Source organism: Falco naumanni, chromosome 10, assembly GCF_017639655.2.
Source record: "Falco naumanni isolate bFalNau1 chromosome 10, bFalNau1.pat, whole genome shotgun sequence".
NCBI classification, from domain to species: Eukaryota; Metazoa; Chordata; class Aves; order Falconiformes; family Falconidae; genus Falco; species Falco naumanni.
In genome coordinates this window covers 28,723,957-28,751,464 of record NC_054063.1, presented here as the reverse complement: position 1 = coordinate 28,751,464, position 27,508 = coordinate 28,723,957, and the positions used below count along the sequence as shown (strand labels likewise).

Sequence of the window (27,508 nt, the reverse complement as noted above, 5' to 3'; positions counted from 1 at the left end):
GTGAAATGGCAGACAAAAGGGTGACCACCTAGGTGGAGTTCCTTTGGGAAACAAATAGCTGAACTTAGGTTTCCACCTCCAGGAGCGTTTGTATAATTTACTCTGCACTAGTACTCAGACCAGTGATGGCTAGCTCCAGTAGTTTGTTCAGAAGAAGCCCTAGCCCAAGGATAGCAATGTAAAACGTGTTTCAAATGATAAATGAAAGCTGTCTCTGATAAGCTGGTATTTGAGCTCCTCCTTGCCCTCCTACATTTGCTGCTTACCCCAGATTTCAGTACATGTGCTTTGTGCAGTCTTTCTACTACACTTGTGTTGATGTGAAGTAGGAAAGGTTGTTGCTAAGTGACATGACAACTGCAAAGTGCTTTTCAATTTCTTTCTCTGTTTTCTACTCCCACCTTCCACATACATCCTGCATGGAGAGTTTGCTGCTGGGAACATCCCTGTCTAGCAGCGAGCATTGTGTGACAAAGCTCCAGGTCACATTTCTCACAGAAGTGGCACAGAAGCTCCTGCTGCTGCCCCAATGCTTCTTTCAGCTGGAAACTGGGCATTGACCAAAGATCATTCCTGGTTTTCTCTGCTCATGTGTAAATCTGGGTGATTCAGTGTCCAGTCTGAAATGGGTTTGGTGGCTCCGTACAGAGCCAAGCAAAGCCATCGGCCCTGTGGGGCACAGCACAGCCAGCCTCTGATCTCTGTAACAGCGCTGCAAGTGAAAACTAGGGCAAAGTTTTGACACAGCTGTTCTTGCTGCTTTATTTGTGCTGTGGCTAACTGTCATGGACTGTAAAGCACCAGCTTCTGTGGTAGGGGAAGATTTCTATTTACAATGCCCTGCTGGTAGCCTAAGCCTGGTGCTGAAGCCTTCCTCGAGTTATTTCATCTACAGGCTTCATGTAAGAAAGTAGTTTAATAGGAAAAAAAAAAACAACCAAACTTCAAACAACTAGATTCTTTGAACTTTACCTCTTGCAGCAATCTTTATACTCCTTACGTCTCCCTGCACTGAGTTTCATTGGCCAAACCAGATCCTTTTGTTTTGTGCCAATGCAGTGACTCTAATGCTTGATGGGCCCCATCAGGACCTACCACAGCGAACCACAGCTTACCATAGCAAACCACAATAAAATGATAACAGCAAATAGCATTACAAACCTTGTGTGTCTGTCTGTCCTGGTCCTTCTCTATTCCGTACATAGGTTAAGCAGTGACTTCTCGCCATGCAGCATTTATGAGTGAAAGACTGGCATTACGCCTGTGCTGTCTGTTCTTTACCACATTAAAAAGGTCATAAAAGGATAGTCAGCTAAAAAATCCGGGTATTGAAGAGAGCCTTTGCACTGAAATACATTCCAAGCAAGATTTTTTTTTTTTTTTTTTTTTTTCAGTCTGGGGGGAGGGGAGCTGCTAGAAAAAAATGTGAGCTCAACTATTAGCTTTCCACTTGTAAAACTTCATATATCACTAAATATATTGCCCATAGAGGACAGAAGCTGTTAAGACAGAAAAGAATTTTGAAGATGGATGAATGACAAAGACAAATGAAGATTTTTATTTTAGCAGAAGTTTCCAAGCGCTGTCTCTGGGTTGGGAGGGTACTGTTAATAAAGTACACTTGACATATAACTGTTCAAGTTCCTGAGAAACAGCTTTGCTTTAAAGTTCAGTAGAGGATCAAAAAGAGTGAATTCTCTGTTTTTCTCTATAAAAAAGAAAAAGAAAGCCCTGAAAAAAGATAGGTTTTTTTGGGAAACGGCATCTATGCCTTTTGTCTTTTCTTCTCTTTGTGGTCCAGAGACAGTGCGTTGACTGACTTCTTCAGAAAGGAGATCAGTGAAATTGTCAGTTGATTACTTCTCCTTGATTAGCATTTATAAGAGCCCTGTGATACATTATTTGCATTCCTATTTAGCCGTGATTTTTGTGGGGCAGCAATGATTAAACTTGTCACAGGGCCTGATTGACAGGGTCAGATCTTCACTTTCTACTCTTTTGAAATTAAAAACAAATGTGTCAGCTCCCTTCATGGGCCGCAGCGCTGTGAAGCTTGCTTGCCTTGTCATCGCAGATAGGTCAGGAATGTTTTAATTTTAGGGATGGATTCTGCTTGTCAAGCAGAGTGTGATGGCGTGTAGTTCTGGAGATGAGATGTGAAGGGTGTAAAACAAAGAATGGAAAGAACAAAGACAAAGACACTCACATTATTAGACAGATTTAATTAGTCTGAATGGATATTATGCTAGATGAAGCAGTGAGCTGTGAAATTAACCCTTGATTACGGATTGGCGGATCATGCTCATAAAGAGAATCAAACCTTGGTGAATGGGAAAGAGGTGCCGTCTTACCCTCACAGCCTTCATCCCCATGACCCCTTCCCGAGTCCAAGAGGGGGTGAAAATCTTTGAAGAAAAAGTTGTCGTTGGTGGCATTTGGGAAGTTGGGGCAGTCTCTGCCTTTTTCCTGATGTCTGAGGCTAGCCTGTCTAAATTGCTGAAATCCGGCAGGTTACACGGAGGCAAATTTTTGCATGAGGGATGGTGGGTACTGACTCCCACCCAGCATGGCCCATGCCCCGCGGGCAAAGGGGTGCGCAGCCAGCACAGAGCCCAAGTCCCTCTAAAGGTATATTCCCACCTGATTCCTGCCTCCCTTCCCACCACTACCAAGCAGGTTTGATATTTCTACTTGAAAACATGTTTTGATACGATAAACTGTGGGTTACGGCAATATTACTCACCCCCAAGTGAGGGTTTAAGCTTCAGAAAGGCCAGTCTGTGCAGCCTCTAATACGCAAGTGCCGTCATGTCCCAAATACTGAGATCGTGTGGGAGATTAGGGTAATGACAATTGAGAGGGTGCTGTGTTTTGCTGCATCCAATGCTGTACAGAAGAGGCACTTCAGCCTTTTGTGTGCTTCTCATCAGCATTCCCCAAAGCACCGTATCAAGAACTACTCCTTCCAATTAGCACTACTGCAACGGAAGAAAACAAATAGAAAATACAGTGTTACTCTCTTGTTAGTTCCTTGTCATTTCTTCCGAGTTGTTCAACTAATGGAGTAATCAGCCTTTATGTTAAAAAAGAGGGGGGAAAAAAGCCAAAGGGCATTAGGCGCACTAATCTACCAATAAGCGTGAGGCCCCTGCTTCCCTCTGGCACATTTGAAATGCTTAGTTTCCGTGCAAATTTGCATGCTGAAGACTGTCAGATTAAAAAGGAGTGAGACATGAAAACAAGTTGGGAGAGAGACTGCCTAGAAATTGTGGCTGATAACTTACCGAACAGCAGCCTTACCTCTTTAGTCATGTTGAGCCTCTATAGGTACCATGCTGCACAGCGTTACTTCTCATACTGTTGTTTTTATATGTGTTATCAAGAATTCTCCCTTTTACTTAATACATAGTAGCATTTAAGTGGTCTCTGTACATGGAGTGGAAAGAATCCAAGAACCCTTCGATGAAAGACCTACAGAAGATTAATGAAAGTCATTATCTTTATATGATAGCAGAGAGTTACTATCCACAGAAAGAAAGGAATTTCTGCCTGCACATCTTTTCTCCCCTGGTTTTCCCATCTCTTTTTGTAGCCCAAAAGAGAAGAGGCAGCATGAGAAGGTGATGAGGGAATAGGACATGACATGAATCCCATTGCGCAGCCTACTAGTGAATTTCTGTTGGTGTTAGCACAAGTCACTTTGCCATTCTCCAGATGAAAATGATTATTTAAGGACAAAAGACTGGTACTTATCATTAAAAACTGAAGACACAGACTAGTTCTTAGGCAGAAAAGCCTTGTCATTGAACTGGTGTTTATGCGAGCAGTCACACATTAGTGTTACCGCTTTTAGGGGCCTCCCATCAAAGTCTTTATTATTACAAACCTATTGAGCCATATCCTCAGCTGCTGTGAATCAACATAACTCTCCTGAAATTAATGATGCTACACAATTTTACATCAGCTGAGAATGTAGCTCTTACTTTCTGGCTGTTTATGTATTATTCAGCTAAATTGTTCCAGTACAGCCCATACAAAACACTCTGCTCTTCCGAGAAGGGTTTGCTTTCCAGACCCAGCATCGGCCCCCTGGGGCAGGACCCTTGATCCAGGTCTTCCCAGTCCCCGATCTGGAAGGCCAAGTGGGTCAGAGGATAATTTTATGAAACAGCTTTAATGTAATTATTTGATTCAATAGTTCTTTGCAGTCCGTGCTGCCCTCAGCATGAAGCAGTGCTTTGGCTACCTGTTGCAGGGGAGGCTCTGCCGGCGGAGCAGCTGCTGGCCTGTTTTGTTAAAAGAGAACAAAGCAAAGGGAAACAGTGCAAAATGCAATTGCTAGTAAGAGGAAAACGGCTGTATCTTCTGCCTATGTATTTATCAGAGATGTAAGTGAGGATTTTCACTTCTTTGTTTTGCCACTTGCCACAGTTCCCTCTCTGGGCGCTGAGCTTTGTAGCCTGTAAAATCATAACATGGCTGATTTTGTCATTGTGGTGCTCCTCCTGCTCACTTTGCAGGGAGAGAGCCTTCAACTAGTGCATTCAGCTTCAATATGAAACATCAGCAGACAAAAGGTATCCAAAGGAGAGGTTTGGACAGAACCATTCAATGCAGAAAATGTTGAGTAAATGCTCAAGACAGCCCTATAGCATTTCATATGATCCTTCAGTGAGGAACAATAAGCACTTACATATGGAATAAAATGCACATTTGCTTGGATGTTCAGTTTTATATTACCATCCTGCTGTTCATGAGCATAACGGAAGAATTGGTGCTAGGAGCACTGGCCCCATTTGCAGGGGCATTTCTGTCTCGCTGCTATGGCTCTATAAAGAGACTAACTCTGTTTAAATCAGGGAATTAACGCTGGTGTAAAACAGGTGTGAGCAGAGCAGGCTCACGCTCTTCACCCAAAGTGGCAGCTCAAAATCATTGTGTTTCTGCCTACCAGATACAGCATATATTTTCTAATTATATACGCAAGAGCCTCGCTCACCTGAGGTTCAAGTTTGCAGCGCTGTTTCTCATCACTCACTTAATTCAAAGAGCAAGAGCAGTTACTCGCCCCCCACCCTTCCTTTATTTTTCAAACTGAATTGTTTCAGTGGTAGCTTGGTGTGTCAGCTTGTAAGTCTATAAAACAGTTTTCTACCAGCTGGAAATCCAACATGCTACATGAATACATAACAGTGCCTAACCAAGAAGGTTTGTAATTCAGTAATTAGCTGTAATTAATGAACACAAAGTGAAGACTCATTTACAGTTTAAATTATCACATTAGCTCCTGTCACCCTCTATGTACACAAAACAGCAGGAATTCAATTATTTTTATTCTTCAAAGCTAATTTAAAATTTAAGGAATGCCATTACATGAAATAATAGGTAGGAAATGTAATAGAAATCGCTGAGAACAGTTGGCCATCCTTAGAATGGGAGGAAAAAAATGCTATCAGTGATGATTTGGAAATGTTGTTTCATCTGTGAACAGATGAAGGATTGAAATCTACGCTCTTTTCAGTGAATTTAAAAAGAAAACGAGTTTGGTGGTTGCTAAGTCTTTGTGCAGGAAGAGCGTAATTGTGCATTGTGCATAATTGTAAAAGCAGTTGATACTGATAATGCTGTTGATAGTAACATGATGACAGCATGGAAATGCTCACACCATTATCTTTAATGGGGCTGAGTCGATTGCAACAGCATCGAGCCCCTGTAATAGTCACCAATCTTAGTTGTGAAACTTCAGCCTAGTAGGCCTTAAGTAATTGTCACTTTGCAATCTGCCTATAGTTTGTGTGTGTGTGTACGTCTGTGTAAAATGCTTTCATTGTGCTTTTAAACCCACCATGATGCTTCCCTCTGCAGCTGCCACTGATTTTTTTTTCTCAAACAGTTCAATAACAAGAGAATTCCAGACCCATCTGATGCCACTTCTGTAGCTCCCACATATCTGCATTACAGCCCTTATTTTTTGCTCTTTATTTCTTACTCAGTTGCCTTTTCATTTTAAATAGGCCACTGGAAGCTACACTGTCTAATTTTTCATAGGTGATCGACTGCTGAGTTGTGGGTTTATGTAGACAGAGGGAAGGTAGCGATAAGCCAAAGAGAGGATTCTATTAGGGAAATGCAGCAGTAACTAATGAATCCTGCCAGTAATTGGGAAGGTGTAAGCCTCTGTAATATCGTAATGATAGTCATCCGTTCTGTGCATCCCCCATCACTCCAAACGATCCCTCATCGTCTCTGTGATCTCAGACACTTAGCCATGCAAATCTTCCTGACAGGACTCTATGTCTTTGTCTCCCTAATTGGACAGTATAGAGTTGTTTATGGATATTGCAGACATTTAGACCTCAGTTGGAGGTTGTTCAAAAATCGTTAGCAAAGTTGCCTTAACAGCATTGTCAAATATTTATTCCCCTGTTTCAATATCTGTTTTTAACTCAGGCATGGTTTGCGATAGAATTAGCATTTTGAAGATACACCGTCTTGTTCACGGCTCCGTTTGAGATTGTTATTAAGCCATTTTCCTGCAGAAAGAAAGAACAACAAAAAAATCTACCATAAGTCCTCATTTCTCAAGGATAAAACATAAGATTGTAGGGCATATGTGCTGCTTTTTAATACCATTTCCACGGGGAAATATTAAGAATGCTGACAAAGGCAGTTCCACTTACAAAAATTACAGGAAGCTTATGGGGCAAAAATTCCAGTTTAGTGTAAGCCAAAATAAATGGAGAATAATCCCATTCACTATACCACTTCAAGTGAGAGCAGATTAAGAGTCTATATCATATATATTAGAAAAATAATGTCTTTTTCCCTGGACGAGAGTTGGGGGAGTTAATTCTGGTACATAATTGTCTATCGGTAGTAGGTGAAAAGTAAGATAGAATTAATTCATCTAATGTTGTGCTTTACCAAAACAGATATTTTTTTTCTTTTAAAAACTTGATATTTGGGGGATTCCATGTTTTTGTGCATCATGCATTTATTGCGTATAGTTTGGGAGGTTTCTGAGCACAAGAGAAAGTCTTACAGTGACCCAGACCATGAACACAAGAAGCAAAACTGAGTTTAAGAGAGCACGCTGGAGATCAAAGCCAACGGACCGGCATAGCTGCAGATACTTGCGATTTGGAGTGTCAGGGAGAGAGATCAGATCAGGCTACTGAATTTACAGCCCCTTGGTCATATGCCATTTTACTCAGACAAGTTGTTCCACAAATCAAAGGGATTATTTGCCTCGGTAAAAGCAAATCACATCTCTCCTTTTTGTAACTATTAAATTAAGCCCCTAATCCTGCAAAGAGTTAACTCTGTATTTACATCCATGCCGTCTTGTTTCACAAGGCTACTTATTCTAGCAAAGGCAAACATTAACATATTTCACATTTTTTTATTAAAAAATCAATACTCAACTGGAATAAAACCAGAATAAATATATGCAAGAATTTGTCTAAAGTAATAATTTGGCAATATTTTTAACCCAACTCCATTTCCTTTACACAAATAGAGGGTATGAAAACTTCTGTTCATGGGAATAGTTCTAGGAAGAATTTCTGAAAGTAATAATTTGTGTCTGTCTGGCAACTATCTTGAAAGCTGTTTGTAGTTTTAGAAATTATTCAGCCAGGGAGCAGTAGAAATGACACATTATATAGTTGATTAATGAAGTAAATAGCAAATTACTGAGGGGGGAATAATCAAAGCCATAGTTGCAGCAAATATTTACCTTATCTGATTTCTCCCAGGTTATCCCAAAGTTTTAGGTACTTCCCACAATCAAACCCAAAAGGTAAAGAAAACAGATTAAAGTAGAACTATTTGTAACACGAGGGAAGGAATAGATTTTTTTTTTCTTTTTGGTGAAAAATTTCTGCATATTTGTTACAATTTTTTATTTTAGCAAGCTCCCATTTTATTCAGTCTGTAGGTCTTTTTAGAATAAATTTACTGTTCCCCTAAAGCACTACTGGTGTCACCAGTAAACCCATAAGCTTTTCACCCCTCTCCCTAAACTGTTGATGAAAAGGTTGTGGATTAATATCCATCTCTGGAATGTCAGAGCAGGCAGTGATCCACCTGAATCTATAGCCGAATGCATCCACAGGCTCTCGTTTTTCCATCCCTGAGCTGGCTGCAGGAACAGGGGCTGAAGCCAGGATGTCCCACCTCGCGGATATCCCTTGCATGAACAGCAAGCCCTGCTTGCTGCATTTGTCCAGCACCTGGTGGACCCCTGGGCACAGTCACCGGGCTGGAACAGCCCCGATGCACCCCACGGACAGCTGCTCCAGCCTCTCCCTCCTCTCCGGACTGATGACACCAGCTTTCCAGTCCCGTTGTGCTGCTGGTCCAGGGGGGACAGCACTGCAGGACAGCTTCAGACTCTCTTCTCCCTGTAGTAGACATACTAAAGCAAATTGGCTCTAGATGTGCTTGCTAGAACCTTCTCCTCCAGGAAATGAATGTATTGGCATTTAGGGTTTTTTATATACGCATATACATATATATATTTAAAATCCCAGCTTTAGAAACTTATGTTGGTGCAGCATTCTGTGACACTGAACACAAGCTGCTGTGCAAAGCAATTGCCAAATGTTTACATAAACACATAAATAAGACAAATAAATTTATTTTCATTATTCATATTTTCTGCTCTTTCTTTTCCTTTTTATTTATGCTTTAAACAACAGTTACTGTAAATATTATGATGAAAAAAATGCCTGCAGTGGACAGAAAGATGATCAAAAAGCCCTGATATAGAGCAATTCATGTTTCTTCTTTACAATCACTAACGAATCTTAACTTGAACCATGTTATGTTCCCATGTGAGTGATAAGCAATGATTTATTATAAAGTGTCACGAAATCAGAATGCCATACAGTGAGACATGAGCTAGTGGAAAATGTGTTCCTTGTTTCCCAGCCTCATTACTCAAAGCTGCAGTGTCCCTTCCTCCAAGTCTCATTTACCTGTTTTTTCAAGGCACGCCAGTAGCAAAGGAAACAGCAGCAGGAGCGAAATACCTGATCCAGGCTGTGCCGTTCACCTACCAACACTGCTAAACACGTTGCAATGACCAGGGAAAAAAAGCCTGCCTGGAAATTCAAAGCTATTGCTGCATTCAACCATTTGCAACCCTAATGATGCTACCCCCAAAAGCATTTGCTTAGGATTACAGCATCCGTTGCCTCATCAGTACTGTCAGTACATGAAGAGGAAATAAAACAGGCATCGTGGAGGAGACAAACGGATAAGTTTTCTTTATGTGTTTGAGTTCCTTCTACTCTCTAATGATTCCCTTCTCCCCATGATCCTAATTCAAGTAACTGGCATGTGATATATTTTGTAGATAAATCAGCAGCAGAAGAGCATGTGCAGTTCTGGCACCGCAGAGTAGGTGATTTACTTGTAGCTCACACTGAGCGCACTGGTTCGGTTTTTAAGGTGGGAATTTGTGTTTTAAGTGCTTCCTCGCAAAGAAAGAAGAAACTAGCATATTGCATGCTAATTCACATAAGCAGCCCTCCTCTCCTACCAATTAATGCTTTCCGAAAAAAATAACCCAAACGGGCATGGTCTTAGATTTTCAGCATTTTTCTGTGTGTCTCTTTAAAGGCCCTAATCCTGAAAGGACTTGAGCTCTGTCAAATCATGGACGGAAATGGGCGCATCCACTGAAGTAAAGGCAAGGGTTGAGTGTGGCTCTGTTGTCAGCAGAAGTGTGAGCCTTCCCAAAGAGGTATGGCTTGGACGGTCTGGGCACATCACGGAGCAATCAGAAAGATTGCTGACACCTGAAGTGATGAACAATATTTTGCTGGAAAGGCAAAGCCTCTACCCATTAAAAATATATATATATATATTCTCCAAAACCATGGATTTGATCAGACCAGATTTGTTAAAAATTTAGCCACAGCAGCTGGTATGTTTCTGTTTCAAGACACGATACCATCCTACCATGACAAAATATGGTAGAAGACCAAAAAGTTAAACTGAACAGAATACTTAAGAACAAAATTGTGTCCTGCAAATTCTTTCATGTGGAAAAAAAAAAAATCTTGTAGCTAGGCATGTTACAACTAGTTCAGTCTGTCTTAAGGCAATAGTAGCTGTTGTTTTTCTCGCAGAAAATGTAGAAATCTTCAGAAGAAAATTAACCAGAACTCATCTTTGTCTGAAAGGCTAAGAGGCTCACAAATTTCAAAAATCTTTTTTCTATAGAAATGCTTTATACAGAATCTCTGTGTAGTACAATCCAGAGACTAGTTGTCTCCCAGCAGTGACAATGTCTGCTGTTCCAGAGGAGACGGTGTGTGATGTACCATCCTGAAATATTGTCAGCAAGCCTGGAAATATGAAGGCACTTTCACAGCAAGGCAGGGATGAAAGGAAAAAGGTTTGGGTTTGCTTTTTTGTTTTGCTTTGTTTCTTAGTCCTAATAAAATCGACCGGTGTGCTCTTAACTTCTCCCCTCCCATTTTGTTCAGCAGAGAAAGGGAACATAATTCTCCTGCAGAAGAGTTATAGAGTTCAGGAGAGAGGGAAGAGGTACAAATTCCTTCCTGGAGGTGTTCGCTTTAGCCAGTGACAAGTTTTGTGTAATATCAAAATAACTCTGAACACAGAGATAAGATCCGCATCTCCCCACTCTTAAGTAGTCTTTGCTGTCTGGTGGTGAATCGGGACATTTTAGTGTCATAGCTCAAGAGGTGGGGTGGGGAGAAAGCCCACCCACAATAACCTCTAGTCTGATGATTAAGAAATTCTCTTCAGAATTGAAAAAATGTGGGGTTTAGTCTAACTGGGAATTACACCACAAGGAAAACAGGGACGCAATTGAGGAATTACACAGCAGTTGAATAAACACTTGCAGATGACAATTTGGCCTTTTTAAGCACCCAGATTAATTGAAGGAGTCTAGCTTTAAGTGACGCACTGTACATCCTCACCTCCGTCCATGTAAACCTGGGACTTGAACCCACTGCCAGCATCCGGATGGTTGAACCATAATTGTTTTGTCTTCTCTGCTCTGAAGTCACTTTTTTCAAGGTATGTTACAAAAGCTGTTCCTCTTCTGGGATCTATACAGGTGGCATTTTAAAATGTAGCAAGCACCCAAGTCTACAGAACCTGCTTGTCACAGAAAATGACACAGTTTGCATGTGACCTGTAATGACAGTTGCTAGTTGAAAGAAACCAGAAATTCAGCTTTATCTTCCACACTTTGGTTGCAGCTGCCATCAACTAAATCTCTCTCCAAGGGCAGATGGTGCCCTGTACAATGAACAATTTAATCTTTAGCAAATAAAGAAACTTTGCCAGAAAATCCACTTCTTTTTTTTTTTCTCCAAGAATAGGCTGTCAATAACATGTGCTCTCAAATACATTGTGATTTGATGACTGTGCTTCATTTATAGGAAAAGACAAAAATTGAATGTTCTCTCTCATTTTTCTTCTCTTTACAAGCCTCTGATCCTTCCAGACACCCCTGTACTGGCCTTTGTGTGCAGGAGCAACGAGAAGGGACCCGTTAAGTGTCAGGATACTTTGTGCCTGTTAGATCCCATGTGTGCTCTTTGTGACCGAGCGCGTGTGTACCCCATGTCAGCTTGAGGCCCAAGCTGAGATCAGGGGCGGAATCTTGGCCTTTCTCAACACGAGTGGCAGAAATCCCACTCTCTCCACCAGCCCAGCACTTCACCGTGTCTCTCTGCAGACACAGAGCTGCAGCCCCCACTAGTTCCTCTGACTCCATCTATCAGCAAAACTGCTGAGGGGTGCAGGTAGGTGAAATGACCTGCCTAACGCCCTGCACACCAGACGTCCGGGGGTAGGAACCGGATTTTAGCACCCAGCTCACTCTCTTCCCTTCCTCTCCTGGCTGCCTCCAACGGGAGTGAGGATGGGCTGAGTGTGCGCTGCTGCCGGCAGCAACACCACTGGTCCCTCCTGCATGATCCCTGCACCTGGCGTCACTGCCCTGACTGCCTGGGCCCTGCAGAGATCTAGATTACCCAAACTATCAGGAAAACAAAAAACTCTTCCCGCTCATTTTTCTCAGCCTGAATAACCCCCTGACCCACCAGCACCCTACAGCTGGCACTTGTGAGCGGTCGCACAGGGACGGAGGAATGGGGCAGCTTCAGCCAGCAGCACTCACCTCCACCCTTACCGCAGCTTTCGTTTCCCTGTCTTTTGGGATGTGTCTCATCATCCCTGCTTTTAAAATACTCCTGGATCCTCTTCTAGTCATTCACAGAAGAAACTGCCTGCCCTCTGGGGAGCCGCTCAGGCTAACAGATGTCAGCATTTTCACAAGCCACGTTGTTCAAGTGGATTTGGAGGATCTAACCGTATTTGTTCAGGGATGTTTAGTAACCCTCATGAGCTGGGCACTGCTGCATATACTCAGTACGTCTGACTAGGTTGCTTTTTGTCTGGAAATACATATATGTACTGACATATAAAAATAGATTTCTATTTGTACGTAAAGTATAATGTATATGCAGAGGAATTTTTGCATCTCTCTTAGGTCTCAGGTGGCATGATTGCTACGCTTGCATGACTGCACAGGTATGCCCCTAAAACGTCAGCACTGCTGCATCTGTGCAGCCCAGCCATAGCATTTGGTACCGTCAGTCCACCGTTGCGGGCAGAGATGGATCACTGTGTTCACTGCACTATGTGCAACACAAGATAGGCAAATGCTGAAGAATTTTGCTCATCCAGAATCACAGCTAAAAATATCTGTCATACAAAACCATATGCACAGATATCAGAACTTTCTGAAAACAAGAAACTCAAAAAGCGAAGGGTTTGGGGGTTATTTTGGCAGATTTCAAGCAGATTCTTTTTTTGTATCACAAAACTGTTAAGCCCAGCCAGCTGAGGTAAATCAGCATAACTTCATTGACCTACAGAGAAGGAGTTTTGCCCCAGCTGCAGATATGTGCTCTGATGATCTTGCTGCTGAAATTCAGAGCTCGCTTATCTGACCTTGACCTTAGCCTCTTAGCAAAGTATCTTCAATGGAGTTTTCTGAGATAAATGCAACTTAATGACTTCAAATTTTTATTAAATGTAGTTTCCATCATCCCAAGCAATGAGGTCTCTGAATTCCTCCACCTGGGTGTTACCCCAGTCAGCCAATTTTGTATTTAGGCAGGCACACCCCAGGAACATCTGAGCTAGAGCCCACATTTCTTTTCCATTATCTTGTCTGGCATTCTCATAAGCTTACATCATGGGATAGAAATATGGTTTACTTTTAACAACAAAGGAGACCTTTTTCCACGCTCCCCCCTCCATGTGGCTGACGGCTCGGGTTGACTATGCAAAGTCTGGGACATTCTGCAGGGACACGAGGGGCTTGGGGACCTGCCAGTGACCGTGGTGGGTGGTGGTGTGTCCTCTCCTCCCCGTGCTCTGCTGCTGGGCAGCAGCTGACTGCCACTTCTGCACGGCGTGCAGGGCAGCTCCTCGGCACGACACCCTCGGTATGAAGAACATTAGGGACCTTCTGCTGGCATCATGTGGAGCCTCTGCGTGTCTTTGGGTGGGTGCTGCACCCTCAGCAAGAATGAAGATGATCTGAAAGGGCTAGTTTTCATGAGGGTTATTCCTACCTCTCCCAAAATGCTTTCCCACCCTACCAGAGTGTTTTTTTCTGAAACAAATATGTTCTATTTATTTATTTAATGTGCTGTTAAATGACCTTCTGGAAAACCATTCCTGCCACAAGGCTCTAAAATGGATGGGCAGGCCTAACTTCAGAGAGCATGCTCCTTACAATCAGGATGAATCATTTGAGTAGTTACTGTTTAGATTGATATAATTTTAGTTATAATTATGGGTAACGAGAAGGCATTTAGAGTCTGTAATATTGTAATTCATGGTGAGAGGAGTCCTAAATGAAATAAAATATATCCAGATTTGTTTTTTCTCCCTGTCTAGATATTATGCACGTAAGCATGATTCTTTAAGGAACAGATTTTCTGCCGTTGTAAAAATCTAGCAAAAGTAGGTCAAAAATGACATCTAGAGATAACATGTTTGGTAACCACAAAGGGACTGTCTGTGTCTTTCTATTTGGCCTTTTAAGAGTCCTGCGATTTATTACTATAGGTACATCTCCAGCATGAAAAGATTTTGATTCATAGACTCCCATGGACTGTGGTGGGTGGATCACAGATGCATACTGTCATTTTTATTATCCCATTACACTAATAGAAGATGATAAAACTATATTAGCAAAGATCTGGAAATACAAAAAAACAACCAAAACCATTATAAACACATAAACCTACTGTCATCTGCCTGGCTCTAGAGTACCATCACCTAGAGTACCTTGGACCGTGCCACTGACGTGGTTGGTGCTCTCCTGCAGAACCCAAAAAGACACAATGACAGCAATCCCCAAGCGAAGGACTTGAAAACCACCCCGTGAGCAGACAGACCATGTCCTGCACCCTGGGAAGCTGCATCGTTTAACTAACTAGTGTGGCTTTTGGCCATGGAGAAAAGGGGGAAGGAAAGGAAGCTAGAGAGAGCAAATGAAAGCATGGGTTTGGGCGTGTGAGTGCATGGAAGAAAGAGTGAGCTCACCACTGCTCTCGTGAGCCAGAAGCCCTGCCAGGGCTCAGGAGAACAGCTGAGCAGCGCTGGTGCCAGTCCATGGAGGCTGGACACAGGTGCCATTAGCTCCTAACATGCAGTTGACAGTTGTCTCCGATTGCAGCCATGTTTGAGAGTTCCTGTTTCAAAGGTTTCACAGCTGTGCTTTTATGGGAAGATTTGAATGAGGATAGGGAAGATCTGTGCCATGGACAAGGAGTGGGAAAGTGATTGTTAGAACGAACCCTGAGTCCTGACATATCCACATTAAAATAGCTGCAACTTTTTGCATCTGTTGATGGCTTGATAATTAATGTTAAATAAAAGCAAAACTTCAGTATCTGCAGCTGATATTTCACATATGCTATATAAGACATCAGCATAATGAACATCCTCACTGCATTTTCATAGCATAATTTAAATGACAGAGGGTTTTTTATGGCACAGGTTGAACTACATTTCAACAAATGCCGAGGCAGCAACCAACTTTGCCCATCAGGTGCTGTTTGAACATCCAGGCTGCTATGCCCTAGACTGCACGTGACAAGCTCTCCACATACTCCCTTAATCTCTTAGAGACTTGATAATGAAATACATAAACTATGACCCTTATTGATCAGGGCTCACACTAATTAATTTCCCAAAGTCCTGTCCCAGCCTGCAGTGATATCAATGTAGAAAAGAGAAAGAAAAAAAAAAACAAACAAAAAAAAAAAAAAAACAACTCAAGGATGGGGACTTTGGTTGGCCAAAAGACCTAAGGGTGAAGTACTTATCCCATTGAAATCGATGCCAAGTCCCAATTGATTTTAGTCATCCATTGATGTTACCATTAGTCAAGTATATGGATGCTTAGTCTCAAAAGTTTATACAATTGCCACAAGTGGCTTTTATAGCAGTTTTATGTAGCTTTTATAGCAGTCCTAAACCAAATCTGCCTGCATACATGCAGCGGTGCAGAGAATCCCCTCCAGCTCCTGGGTGCCTTGTTCCATCTTATCGTTCCTCCAGCAGCAAAAACAGTTGAAAAGGTTCCCACCCTTCCCAGTACCCTGAACTGGGGACTCCTGTTAGAAGTGTCTGTGTGGTCTCTTGTGAGATGCATCAAGGATGGATCCAGGGTTTGGCTGGGGTGGTGCAGACTCACAGACGGTTGCAGGGATGCAGCTGATTATTGTTCATACCATGGGGTGGAAATAATAGGAAGGGGCAAGAGCTTCTGAAGCAATTTGTCACCAGAAAAATTTCTCATGGACCTACACCCTGAGCGATGTGCCTCTGAAGAGCTCTGCCAACAGTTAATGATGTTCTTCATGTTGCTTTTATGCACGCTCCCCTTGTCAAGCGGGAGTGACCAGGAATATTACTAAGCTGATTTTACGGCTGGTCTAATACAACAGTCCAAGGGACTTCCCCACAATGAATCAAAAAGAAAAGGAGGCAGGAGTATGACTTTTTGGTTTTCCAATCCAAACCCTTGATAAATATTTCCTACTGGCAGGGAACCAGTTCTCTACAGTCACTTTGCTTCTGTCCAAGACTCCTTCCCAGATTTAGCACTTTCGGTAATACTACATGCTGCTTAATTGTCCTAACGACATTCTGGAGGCAGAGTTGAATTAATCAGGAGTTATCACTGCTGCACTCACATGTTTCACCAAGGCCCTTCATGTTGCCCTGTGTGGGACCAGCCCGCGGTGTCTGTGTCCCGCATCCATGAGTTAGACAGATGCTCCGCATGTCCGAGCTGCTACAGAGCTTGATATGATCCAAGGCAGGATTTATGTGCCGTGCCACAAGTAGCTTTCCATCCTGGTGAGGGCTAAGGGCTACAAAAATCTGCTCAGAAAGGTAAAGTCAAACGCCTGTGCCATCTCCACTGTCCGCACTTGGACCTTTTGCAGAGGGTGATTCTGCAGAAGCAGAGCCAGCTCATGGCATTACTGTATTTCGGCTCTAGGCATTACAATAGTGAGGCTTCTGGATTTCTTTAAAATCTGAACTAGGTGTAAACTGACACAGTTTTGTCCTTTTGCAGTGAAAAATAATAGCTTTTCAAAGTGTGAATTGCTCTGGAGCCTTACCTCTGAAACCTAAAGACAACATTTTAAAGTGTCAACATGGATTGCTTTTAATATCTTTTAAGTGGGAATAATGATCTAAGGTATTCACCACAATTTCAGACTGACTTCCGTGTATCCTCAGTTGCCAAAAGTCTCTACGTTAGCTGCCAAAACCTCTTCTTCCCTTCCAACCGTTTCTGCATAGCAGGTTTGGGTTGCCAACACAAAACTCAGCATCGCTGTGAAAACTGAAAAGGTGAAGATATTGTAAAACTAACCAAATTATGAACTAAAGAGCATGAAGTCAATGGACTTTTTTGTTTTCATATGGAAATTTTTGAAAAGCTGAGTTTATTTTATTTTAAAGAGAGCTACTGCTGAGTTTCCTGTTGGTTTAGCCAGAACATGGGGAACACAACACAGGATTTGACTTGTCTTTGCTGAAATGTCTGTGGCCTTGAACAGATAATATATTTTTCAGTAACATACTTCTCTTTGCCTGCTGCTGGTCTTTTTTTTTTTTTTTTTCTCTATGCTCTCTCCAGATTGACTTTCACTCCACTTACTGCCTGCCTCATTTCTCACCCTGTTTTTCCAGTTGTTTTTTCTGCTGCTTTTCTCAGTATCTTTCTCCCAGGTTATAAGCAAAACAGAACTCAACTTTGGGCTGAACTTTTAAACCCACATCTTGAAACTGAAACAAGCACCTTCTGTCTCTATGTAGAAGCAACTTCACAGCTTGAGTCACTTAGCACTTTTAGCAGTTGCAGAATGGAAAAAGCCCATTGGAAGAGCAGAGGCTTTAAATGCTGGGGAGGTGCCACAACAACCAGAAATAACACAGCGATAGTCGAGTAATTAAACACAATGTGGGTATGTTCGTGGCTGGTAGTAGAAAGAAGCTCATTGTATTAGCCAGTTTTAAGCAACATGAGGGAAAAGCAGAGATGCAAACACTCAGTGGACCCGGCAGACCCACAGCATCAGCTGGAGTTTATCCACTAATCCCTGCACGGTCACGGACGTAAGGAGCTGGGGGGTTTATTCATTCTTCTGTGTCCTTGTTTTTTGTGAGCCTATGGGTGGACAAAGTAAAGCAAAGCTGACTCGTTATCTACTGATAAAAGTACATACTCAATAAAATCTGGAATTGTGATTAGAAACTGGGTAACGATAGTTGCTATTATTCTGGTTGCAGGACGAATGCCTTAGTTCCAGCTCTCCAGCCCAGGCTTCCTGCACCCAGCGCAACCCTGCACGTCACTCCGATCCTGACATTGAACTCACAACAACCCAGACCGAGAAGACTGCCAAAAAATCTCCCGCTATTCTTCTTCATCCTCACTAACAATTTGGTAATGAAGTATTGATTTCCACTCCCCTGCTTATGGACGATATTAGATTTTCATTGATAAACTGCACTGGGGCTGTCTGGTCTCCACTGTCCCTTTTTGCTGTCACTAAAACAAAGTGCCACTGAAGTAAGATAATGACTGAGAACATTGATGTACTTATTTCGTCAATTTGTAACACTTGACAGGAAAAAAAAATTCTTCATAGTTTAATGTCCAAGTGTGCTACACAAGATGCAGTCACATTGGAAGCTTTACTTTTCATGGTAATGTCCATTTCCTATTTATAACCCCTTTGGGATAGTTTGTCTAAAGGAAATGTTTCTATTCTGTGCAGCTATTACTGTTGCACCTGGGTTGCCCAATCCAGTCATTGCACTAGGGATCAATACATCACAGTAAGTACAAGAATTATTAAGTTAAAACAGATTCTGAGCCAAAAAACCTCTGAACAATGTTAATCTTCTGTGCAAGTTGTTCAAATAGTTATGCTTAACCATGTTGCTGCCAAAGATTTGTTTAAAATGGATTATTTTCAGTTTGTTTTATTCCTCAGATATATATATATATTTAAATCTCCATTACGGTTTATGACGAGACATATGCGATGGAGTGATTTTTAAACAAAAGTACTATTGTTAGATTATTGAACATTATATAAATATAGGTATATCTATATATAAATATCACTATATAAATATCTATATATAGATATAAAAGAATAAAAGTAGAATTCCTTTCTCAATTAGGTGAGCCTAAATCTAAAGCTCTCTGTTGCAGTCAACGGAGTTACCTTGGATTTACCCACCCGAAATGGGATCAGAATCTGGTCTTGGTGCCCTCCGCCCCGCCTGGCTGGTCCTGCCGGCACGGGCAGGCTGGCAAGCACAGCCGGCTTGGAGTCACCAAGACCTGGGGAGACGGGGGCTACTAAGATGGCCATTTCAAATTTGTGCTTGTAACTTTCTTCATTAAAACTTCGAGGTCCCAATTTTAATTTGTGCAATATTCACGTTAATAATGAGATCTAATTAAGACATCCATTAAAAGCCCGTTAAAGTTAATTTAACGTAAAAATTCCAATAGAACTGTATTAGATTTTCTCCATTAAATTAACGTTATGGATTTTTAACGGATGTCTTAATTATACATTATTATTAACGGGAATACTGTATTACACAGATTAAAATCGGGTCCCGAGTCAACTCGCACAATCTTCCAGGAGGTGCTAATGTCACGAGTCCCACGTCACCTAGTGCACTGCTTGGAAAATCCGGCGCAGCCCTGTTTACTCGCCGAGCTTTTCCTCGCAGCAAAAGCAACCTCCAGTAGACAAATCCATCTCTGCACTTAATGAGGAACTTCCCTGATTCTCAAAGGAAAAATAAGTCTGGATCAAGTGGTAAACTGCTACTCTGTCGCAAACGAAATATTCCAAGTATGCTGGGCACAAGTTGGGAAGAGGATCTGTCTCAAGTCAGAGAGGGCTTTGGGGTGTCTTTTGCTCTTGTTTCGGTTTAGATGTTCAAGGATACAATTGAAGTGCAGCATTCACAGAATCAGACTCGGTAGGTTTTACCGCATTCCCTGTGGCTTGTGCAGAAGGGCCTGTTTTGGCGTTGTTTGGGAAATTTTCACATGATCCCTAAACTCCACATGGAGGAGAAAAAAGGGCCCTTCTTATTTACCTCCTAGGGAAAGTGTTGCCCTTATGCCACATATAATAGCAAATTGCTTTTTTTATGGCATGCATAACCTAGATGGGAAAAAATATGGCGCTTGAGGGAAGGAGGGAAAAAGTAAATGAAGTTCCAGGAATGTCATTCTGAAGTAATGAGGCATGGACAGAAAATATACCCCTCACATCATCGGATTGAGATGGCAGTCGAAATAGCTTCATTGAAGTGTCAGCACTCATCCATCAATCAATCATCCACAAGGAAAAATAGCGACAGTACAACGGGGCGGCTTTTATGGGATTTACTCATGGGCATAGGGAATAGCAGCTCAAATGTAGTTCTGACATGAAAAGCAAGGTGCTGATATTATTTTTTATGATGGGAGGATCATAAAGTGAATTGAGAACAGTGAGGTCTGTCTTTGCTTAACCTATTCAACTGGAAATGAACGGAGCTCAACTGGAAACGAGCAGAGCCTTCAGATGGGTTAAGATTGAAGCCTGCACCGTGCTGAGCACCAGCCATTGACAACAAAATTCTATTAAAGCAAAATCAATGCATTAGCATTGAGCTCCTCAGAAGCTGTTAAATTGCACAGCCCAGTTCAGAGTTATTAAGCGAAGTCGCACAAGGTGTGTCCTGCAGCACAGAGCCAAAGGCAGCAAGTGCCGTGGTACAGTGCCACTTGGGAGAAACTGCAGCTCCAGCCCCACTCCCTTTCCCAAGCTTTTGGATGCTCTAGAAAAAATATTTGGCTTATTGCAGAATCTGACAGGTGAAGTTCCCACTGACTTCAAGCGACCCTGCTCCTTGCTCCCGGTTGCAGCGGGGTGTTTTGCTGTCTGCTTTGGTAGGAACCCTCCGTGCAGTGTGTTTGACCACTTGGCTGTGGCCAAGCCGCATGGATCCCAACATGGGCTGCTGCTGGGAGCAAGGAGCCTTCTTCCAGCAACAAGGTGGCCCTATGGCCCCGGCCAAGCCCGCAGCATCCAGGGCTGGGGCTCTTTGGGGCACCAGCTGCTCAATATTGGCAGAAAAGAGGCTTTCCTGGTGCCCCATAGCTGGTGAGCAGCGGGCTTGTGGTGACAACAGGGAACCCCAGGGAACAAATCGGCCACCCCAGCCCCACCTGTGATGGCACTTGGGACCCCAGAGCTGAAAACCCCCCAAGGTTTTCGGGAGGGCCGGTTGCCCCGCGGGAGGTCTGGCTGGCCCAGCAGCCTGTTTTGCTCAGGAGGCTTCGCTCCAGCACAGGCAAATGTGGGAACAGCTACTTCATTTAAAATCTGGCCACAAACCTTTATTACACAGTGCTAAACCTTGATTATTTTGCCTGCATTGCTGTCCTCTGGGAACATTTTAGGTACACATTTGAATTAAGTGATTTTTTTTATTTTTTTTTTTACAATATGATATAAAAAAAGAAAATGTACATCTCTCCTCTCTCTTTCTCTGTACGAAACTGGATGAGTTGATAGTTTATCTGTCATATAAATCAGGTAACACAGAAAATCATTGCATCTTTTCTCTGTCGTATCTACTCAATATCTATCGTTCTGACTTTTATTCTTATTGGAGATCATCAAAACATTAATTAAAAGCCTGGTGATCAAACAGCCGAATATTTATGATTCACGTCCTTGCTTATTAACAAGTGGCATATTGATACACCACATATCCAAGCTGTTTATGCTCTTGCACTGCAATAAAGCAGTAAGAATTGTTACCCTTACATGCTGCTTTGAGAGATTTATTCAGAAACCATAGCTCCCTTCCTGCCACCATCCATGTCAAAATAAGCCATATCACCTTAGAAAAAATGTTCTGTTTTAAAAGAGGGAGATGTAATTAACATCTCTTTGGAGCCTAATATATAGGAATTTCAGTGGATCAGTCTCAGGTGCTTTTTCCAGACTTTTATTCTTTAGGCTGAGAGGGAGAAGGACACAACTTTAAAAATGGTTGTCATTAGTACAATAATAATTGTTGGTTTTTAAAAAAAAATCTCTGAGAATCCGTTAACAAACCTGCCCAGTAATTACGTGTCAATGCAACTTATCATGGGTTTTATCACCTACTTGTAAAAGTATTTAAAAGACTGACCTCCCTAGCTTTTTTTAGAGATCATGGAGGATATAAGAAGTCATTTTAAAAATCAATAATTATATATTAACACGATAAGGGTTGAAGCTCTCCAAGCCAGTTTTACAGGCTATTGAGTCGACACTCACACATTCACATGGAGAGGATTGTTTCCCTCATTTCTGGCCTTTTTTTTTCCTTCCTTAATCGTGTTTTGATAAAGTGCCATATTTATTGACTAATTTATAACCACAGTTCAGTTCCTAAAATAGAAGGGGCTATTCCCACTGGGAAGCATCCATGCAGGCTTTGCATGGAAAGCCAGCTGCCCTCAGGGATCAGGAAAGTACAAAAGTAGCAGAGTTTTGGCCCGGGGCAGCCTCGGGGTGGGAGCTACGGAGGGGAGATGGGCTTTCCACAGCGCTGCTAATTGCTAATGGCCTGGCCCTGCCAGCAAGGCGTTGCTCTTTTGGTCTTGCTGTGAATATCGTCTTGCAATCAAACCTGCTAGGGAAGCACAAGGGAATGAGAGATGGCAACCTCATTTTTTTGGCAGAGATTTCCTCCCAGCGAAGAAATGACCCTGTTCAGCACCCAAGGCCAGGCAAGGCTGAGGCCACCATCCCCATCCCCATCCCCATCCCCGTCCCTGGTCCCATCCCCACTCCACTTGCCATCGTAGCTCTGGGGCTGGAGAGAGCACCCTGGCTAAGTGGAGGTGGGGCTCTGTCACATGGGGCTTTTGTCTTCCCAAACAGATATACGATGCAATTTATATTTAAAATTCTCTCTATAAAGACAGTATTGATCACAGATTCCAGATCAATATGTTGCAATTACAGCAGGCTTTAAAGGCCATCTGTCCCCGAGCAAGAGCGCTGGTATAACCACCTCTATATATTTTGAAAAAGTGCTACTGGTATGTGCCTGTCTTCTTACCGTACACCCTGACATATTATTTTTGCTCCTGGGAAGCTGTCTTTAGGAGCTACATAGAGTTGTAATTCCCAGTCACTGGCCACCCAAGAGGACAACTCGGACCAGCTTCTTCTTGGGTTGCAAAGTCACACCAGGGTCGGGGACGCTGTGGTGTTGCTGGCTGGGTTTTCCTGCTCCCCCTCACAATTCATCCCACAGGTTACAGCTTTCCTTTTTGTCCTCGGTTGAAAACGATCAGCAAGAAGTTGTCGAACTTCACTAAAACGAAGAACTTTTCAGTAATGGTGCTGCAGAGTTTGAGCTGGGCATTGGTAGTTGCAAACGTCCTTTTTTTATATGTGACAGGTTGGACCACAGCGAATGTAACATTTTGAAACTTGTAACTAAGGAATAAATGGCATGCATCTAAAGAGAGATTTCAACGCTTGTTTCGTCAAACTGAGGTCCTAATTTGTCATCGCCTGAAGTTGAGATAAGTCTTTCTGTCGATGCCCCTGGATGAGGTAACTAGGCAGTTATTCCCGAAAGAAATGCTTCCTGGATTTTCTTTTTTCTTCTTTTCTTAATTATTTCCTGCAGTGGTTGACTTCACACAAGCACACGGAATTTAGGATTTTTTTATTCTCCAATTGTCTTTTGAAGGAAAGTGAAAGAATAAAAAAATAAAAATAATGGCTTTACAGTGACAACAGAAGCTGATATAGCTTTGCAAATGAGCACATGCCAAGCGTAAAAGCCCGGGGAGGGGGTGTGCGTCCTGCACATGCTGTGCCGCATCCCACCAGCACATTTCTAATCTTCCCTGCAACCGCCTCCCTCTGATTTCAGTTCAGCCTTCAGCTTTACACCAACATCTAAAAAACAGAAGCCAGATTCTGAATGCATTTATCCCAGTGTAAATCCAGAGCTACTCCTTCGAATTTACCCTCTGTCTACGCAGCTCCAAACACTGCCCACGAGGTCCGAACCCTGGATTCCTAATGTGTTTAGATGGTTTTGAAAACAGCTTCAACAAACAGTTGAAGCTCCGTGCAGATTAAATCTAAGGCACGGTCTGCACTTCAGAAGGTTTATAGTTATGTCAGGGAAGTGATTGCAAAACTTTGTTATTGATGTGACTATGCTGGTAAAAGTCCTAATGTAAAAACAGTTGTATCACTATAAAGCACTTTATACTGGTACAGCTTATTTTGCTTTGCTGGACCACTTTTATACCAGTGCAGGCGCTTTTATCCCAGTATACTTCAATCTACACTGGTGGTCACTTTTTGGTTTAACTATGCCAGCAAAAATGCGAAGAGTAGATAAAGTTTAAGATGACACTGTTGTTTCTTGCACCGAAGTGTCTGTACAATATTTTCTTTGAGAGTCTTTTTAAAAGTGAAATAGCTGTACTTCTGGACTTAACTGCAGGGTAATAAACTTCCAGTTCATCATCACTCTCAGCTCATGAAATGTCTTCAGGCCTTTGTAAAAAGCCCTGTTTGAGACAACAGATTAAATACTAATCCTGGCAGATCGTACATCTCCACTTGAGTTCATACCATCTAGCTGAGCAAACTCCTTTTTTTTTTCCTTTTTTTCATCTAAGTAAAGGCAACAAATTCTTTCATTAGACTTCCTAGATGAGAGAACAGGAGAAAGAGATCAATATTTTAAAAATAAAATGAAAATAGCATCAAGCAAAAATGCAGCTACATTAAATGCAAGGAATGCTTTCCCTTGAAAGCCACATCCCCACGTGGGCATCAGCCCCGGGTGAGGGATGTATTTACAGTACTTAAACATCCATGCAATTGTCTCAAATATGGAAGATTTATGTGGGCAATGTTTTCGCTTACTAACTGGTCCATGTGACATTAAAAAAATATGTATCTGTATATATTTTGGTAGATATGTGGCTAGGTGCAGATATCTACCCCCTATATACGTTCCTATATCTGCACGTACACTGGCACACTGTACGTGTGCGTGTATGTGTATCTATTTATAAACAGGCAACAATTCTGTGGCTGAAGTAACAGCTGGGCACTGTTGGCACCAAGCGAAGCAGCAGATATCTTCAGGATGTACAATGCAGTATTTTGGCTTTATAACGCAGCAAATGCTGGAATGTGCAATACAGGTTGCAAAAGCTGACAAGCTAAACAGTTCTTATTTGGCTCAGGGTACTTCACTGTCATATGTCTCCGGTACATTATGCCCTTTTGTCTAGTGCTCAGGCACCACTTATTAATCCTTTGTTTTTTGGGGTTTTGGGTTTTTTTCTGTACATTTGTTTTGGGTTTTATTATTGTGAATATGTCAGCACGAATCATGAGAGATCCACCCCCATGTTAAATAAAGGAGCATAGTTGGCCATAATAGTAAATCTGACGGTTTCGCTCTGCCCCAGCGCTTGTGGTATGTAGTAAGTTTGTTATTGGCAGCATCTTCAGGTTACATCTGTGACCCGTGGTGTTAGTTCTAGAATTTTGTTTAAAAAATAAATTAAAAAAAAAAAGAATCAAAAGCTCATTTCTCTTTAAAAAAAAATTGTATATACTACAAATTGCAAAAAGGAAAGATTAAACACATTTTTTATATTAACAACACAAATGGGACTCCTTTCCGAGAGGACTCACGGTGACTTTATCTGTAGAATGTTTCAGTGCTTATGCACTAATTTTGTAACAAGTGCATGCTGTATAGAATATATTGCCTGTATACTTAGAGTGGAGGGGGGGCCAAGCTGCTTTTCATTGTGCACTGCAGCTTGTTTGGATGAAAAGTTGCGCCTTTGATGCATTTTTATACTGTACATATTTGTATATATTAACTATATTGCCATGTTATGAACACAGATTTTGTTATATTTGCTTGTTTCGGTTTCCTACAAAAAATTGGTCCATAACGGGGGATATTTTTTTTTTTTTGTATAGAAAATATGCTTGTAATTTTTGTTTGTTTGTTTTCTTGGTCATCATCTTTTAATGGCTCATAAAGGAATTAGAGACGAGTTTTTGGCGGAACTCTGAGAAGCAAGTCTGTGTTTGCATGAGACCTGCCCAATCTCTGGCTATAAAGGGGGGCGGGGGGAAGAGGGGGAATCTAAGTCAAGTTTTGCTTTTAAAGCATGCTTAGTCCCATGGGAAAACTCATACATGTACAATTATTCTCTTTGTATTTTATCTAATAGTGCCTGAATTTTTTTTTTAATGTCTTCTTGGAGGAACAATTCATAATTGTCAAAATTTGAAACATTAGCTTAATTTTGTTTTCATGACCTCTCATTTCTCCTCCTTATTTATTTTGTTGCTGTTTATAATGGGCCCCAAGGCCATTTCTGACATTGCAGTGTTCTTCTTCCACATTAAGGATGTTTTTAAAATTACTAAGATTATTGAGCCAACAGGCTGTTTTAATCAAAACCATGTTTCACTTGGTTTTGATGATTATGAATGGTCCTTACAGTGGAAGAGCCCTTTCTGCTGGGGGGACCATACCACCTAGCGGCCCCCAGGCTCAGCACAGCCAGCCGCCTGCCCAACAGTTACTGCCTTTCTCCAAGCCTAGCTGGCAATTTTGCTTCAAATTATTTGCTTGTTATAACTAACTTAAACTAAACAAATTGATAATGTTAATGGCATATTTTTTTTCCTTTGGCTGATTGCTAAATAAATTTGTATAATTTATACTAGAGGAGATTACTGCTTTTATTGTTTTGGGTTCCCCCAAACCAATTATTAACAATCAGGACTATGTATCTCATTAAATTTAAATCAGGTCAAACCTATTTATCTAAGGCCTTTTCTGATTTACAAGAAGATGACTGTATTCCAGTGCATTTAAGATGTATTTCTGTGTATGATTTTGCAGCATTGAATTCTATTAATGGTGATTTTTTTTGTTCTGTATTTTTACCATGGTAAATACATTGTAAAAAAAAAAAAATTCTCTCAACTTTGCCACAGAGAACATTACTTTTTATGCCCAGGGATTTTTTTTTTTAATAAAATCACTGCAGTTTTAGAACTGTAATTAAAGCCCTGAATAATAGATCACACATCTTTATCTGTTGTGTTTAAAAGAAAAAAAAAATAGCCCAAACTGTTCACATAATCCTGAATGCCTCATTTCCATAAAAAAGGTTTCTATACATATATTATTTACATTTTTAAACATGGTAATTCTTTCCTTTGTGGCATAAAATGTCTCTTTTCCACTGCAGCTATTGGAAAGCGACTGCTCACATCTGAAATGTTATCGTAATTTGCATCAGGAAACCCAACTGCAGACATTAAGGACTTGGGTGTGTTCAATTATGATTTTGCTGGAGGCTGTCCCTCATTTTAATGCTGCACTCATTGAACTACCTTTCTGAAATCTAGCTGATATGGTTCACCATAGACATGCTTCACAACATCATTAGCTTTGCAAATGGCTTCATTTCAGTCAATGCAGACTTCAGTTTTGGCCAATTGTAAAATGGAAATTTGAAAAGGAAAAAAAAAAAAAAAACAGATGCACTTAAAACATGAAAAGAATTATTTATATGATAAAAATATATTTAGATTTTCAAAGCACAAGACTGAACAGAAGTGCTCTTTTTATGCTTTCTGAAGATGTTACTGTTAAAAGTCTTTCTACATCAGGCTTAATAAATCTGTAATGACATTTGATGGATTGATTTTTGTGTGGGTTTTTCTTTTCTTTCTTTCTTTTTTTTCCCCTTTCTTTCTCTACAGAGAAAGAAAAAGACTGACCTGGAGAGGCTGTGGGAGTAAAA

General features: G+C 41.5%; 1 protein-coding gene across 1 annotated transcript in view; it reads left to right on the top strand.

The window, feature by feature from the left end:
- TSHZ2 (teashirt zinc finger homeobox 2) overlaps window positions 1-21,451 on the top strand; it is a 225,712-nt gene extending 204,261 nt beyond the window's left edge. The window contains exon 3 of the mRNA XM_040608836.1: window positions 17,887-21,451. The gene's annotated coding sequence lies outside the window, so the exon portion shown is untranslated. The remainder of the gene's footprint in view (window positions 1-17,886) is intronic.
- Window positions 21,452-27,508: the final 6,057 nt, after the last annotated feature.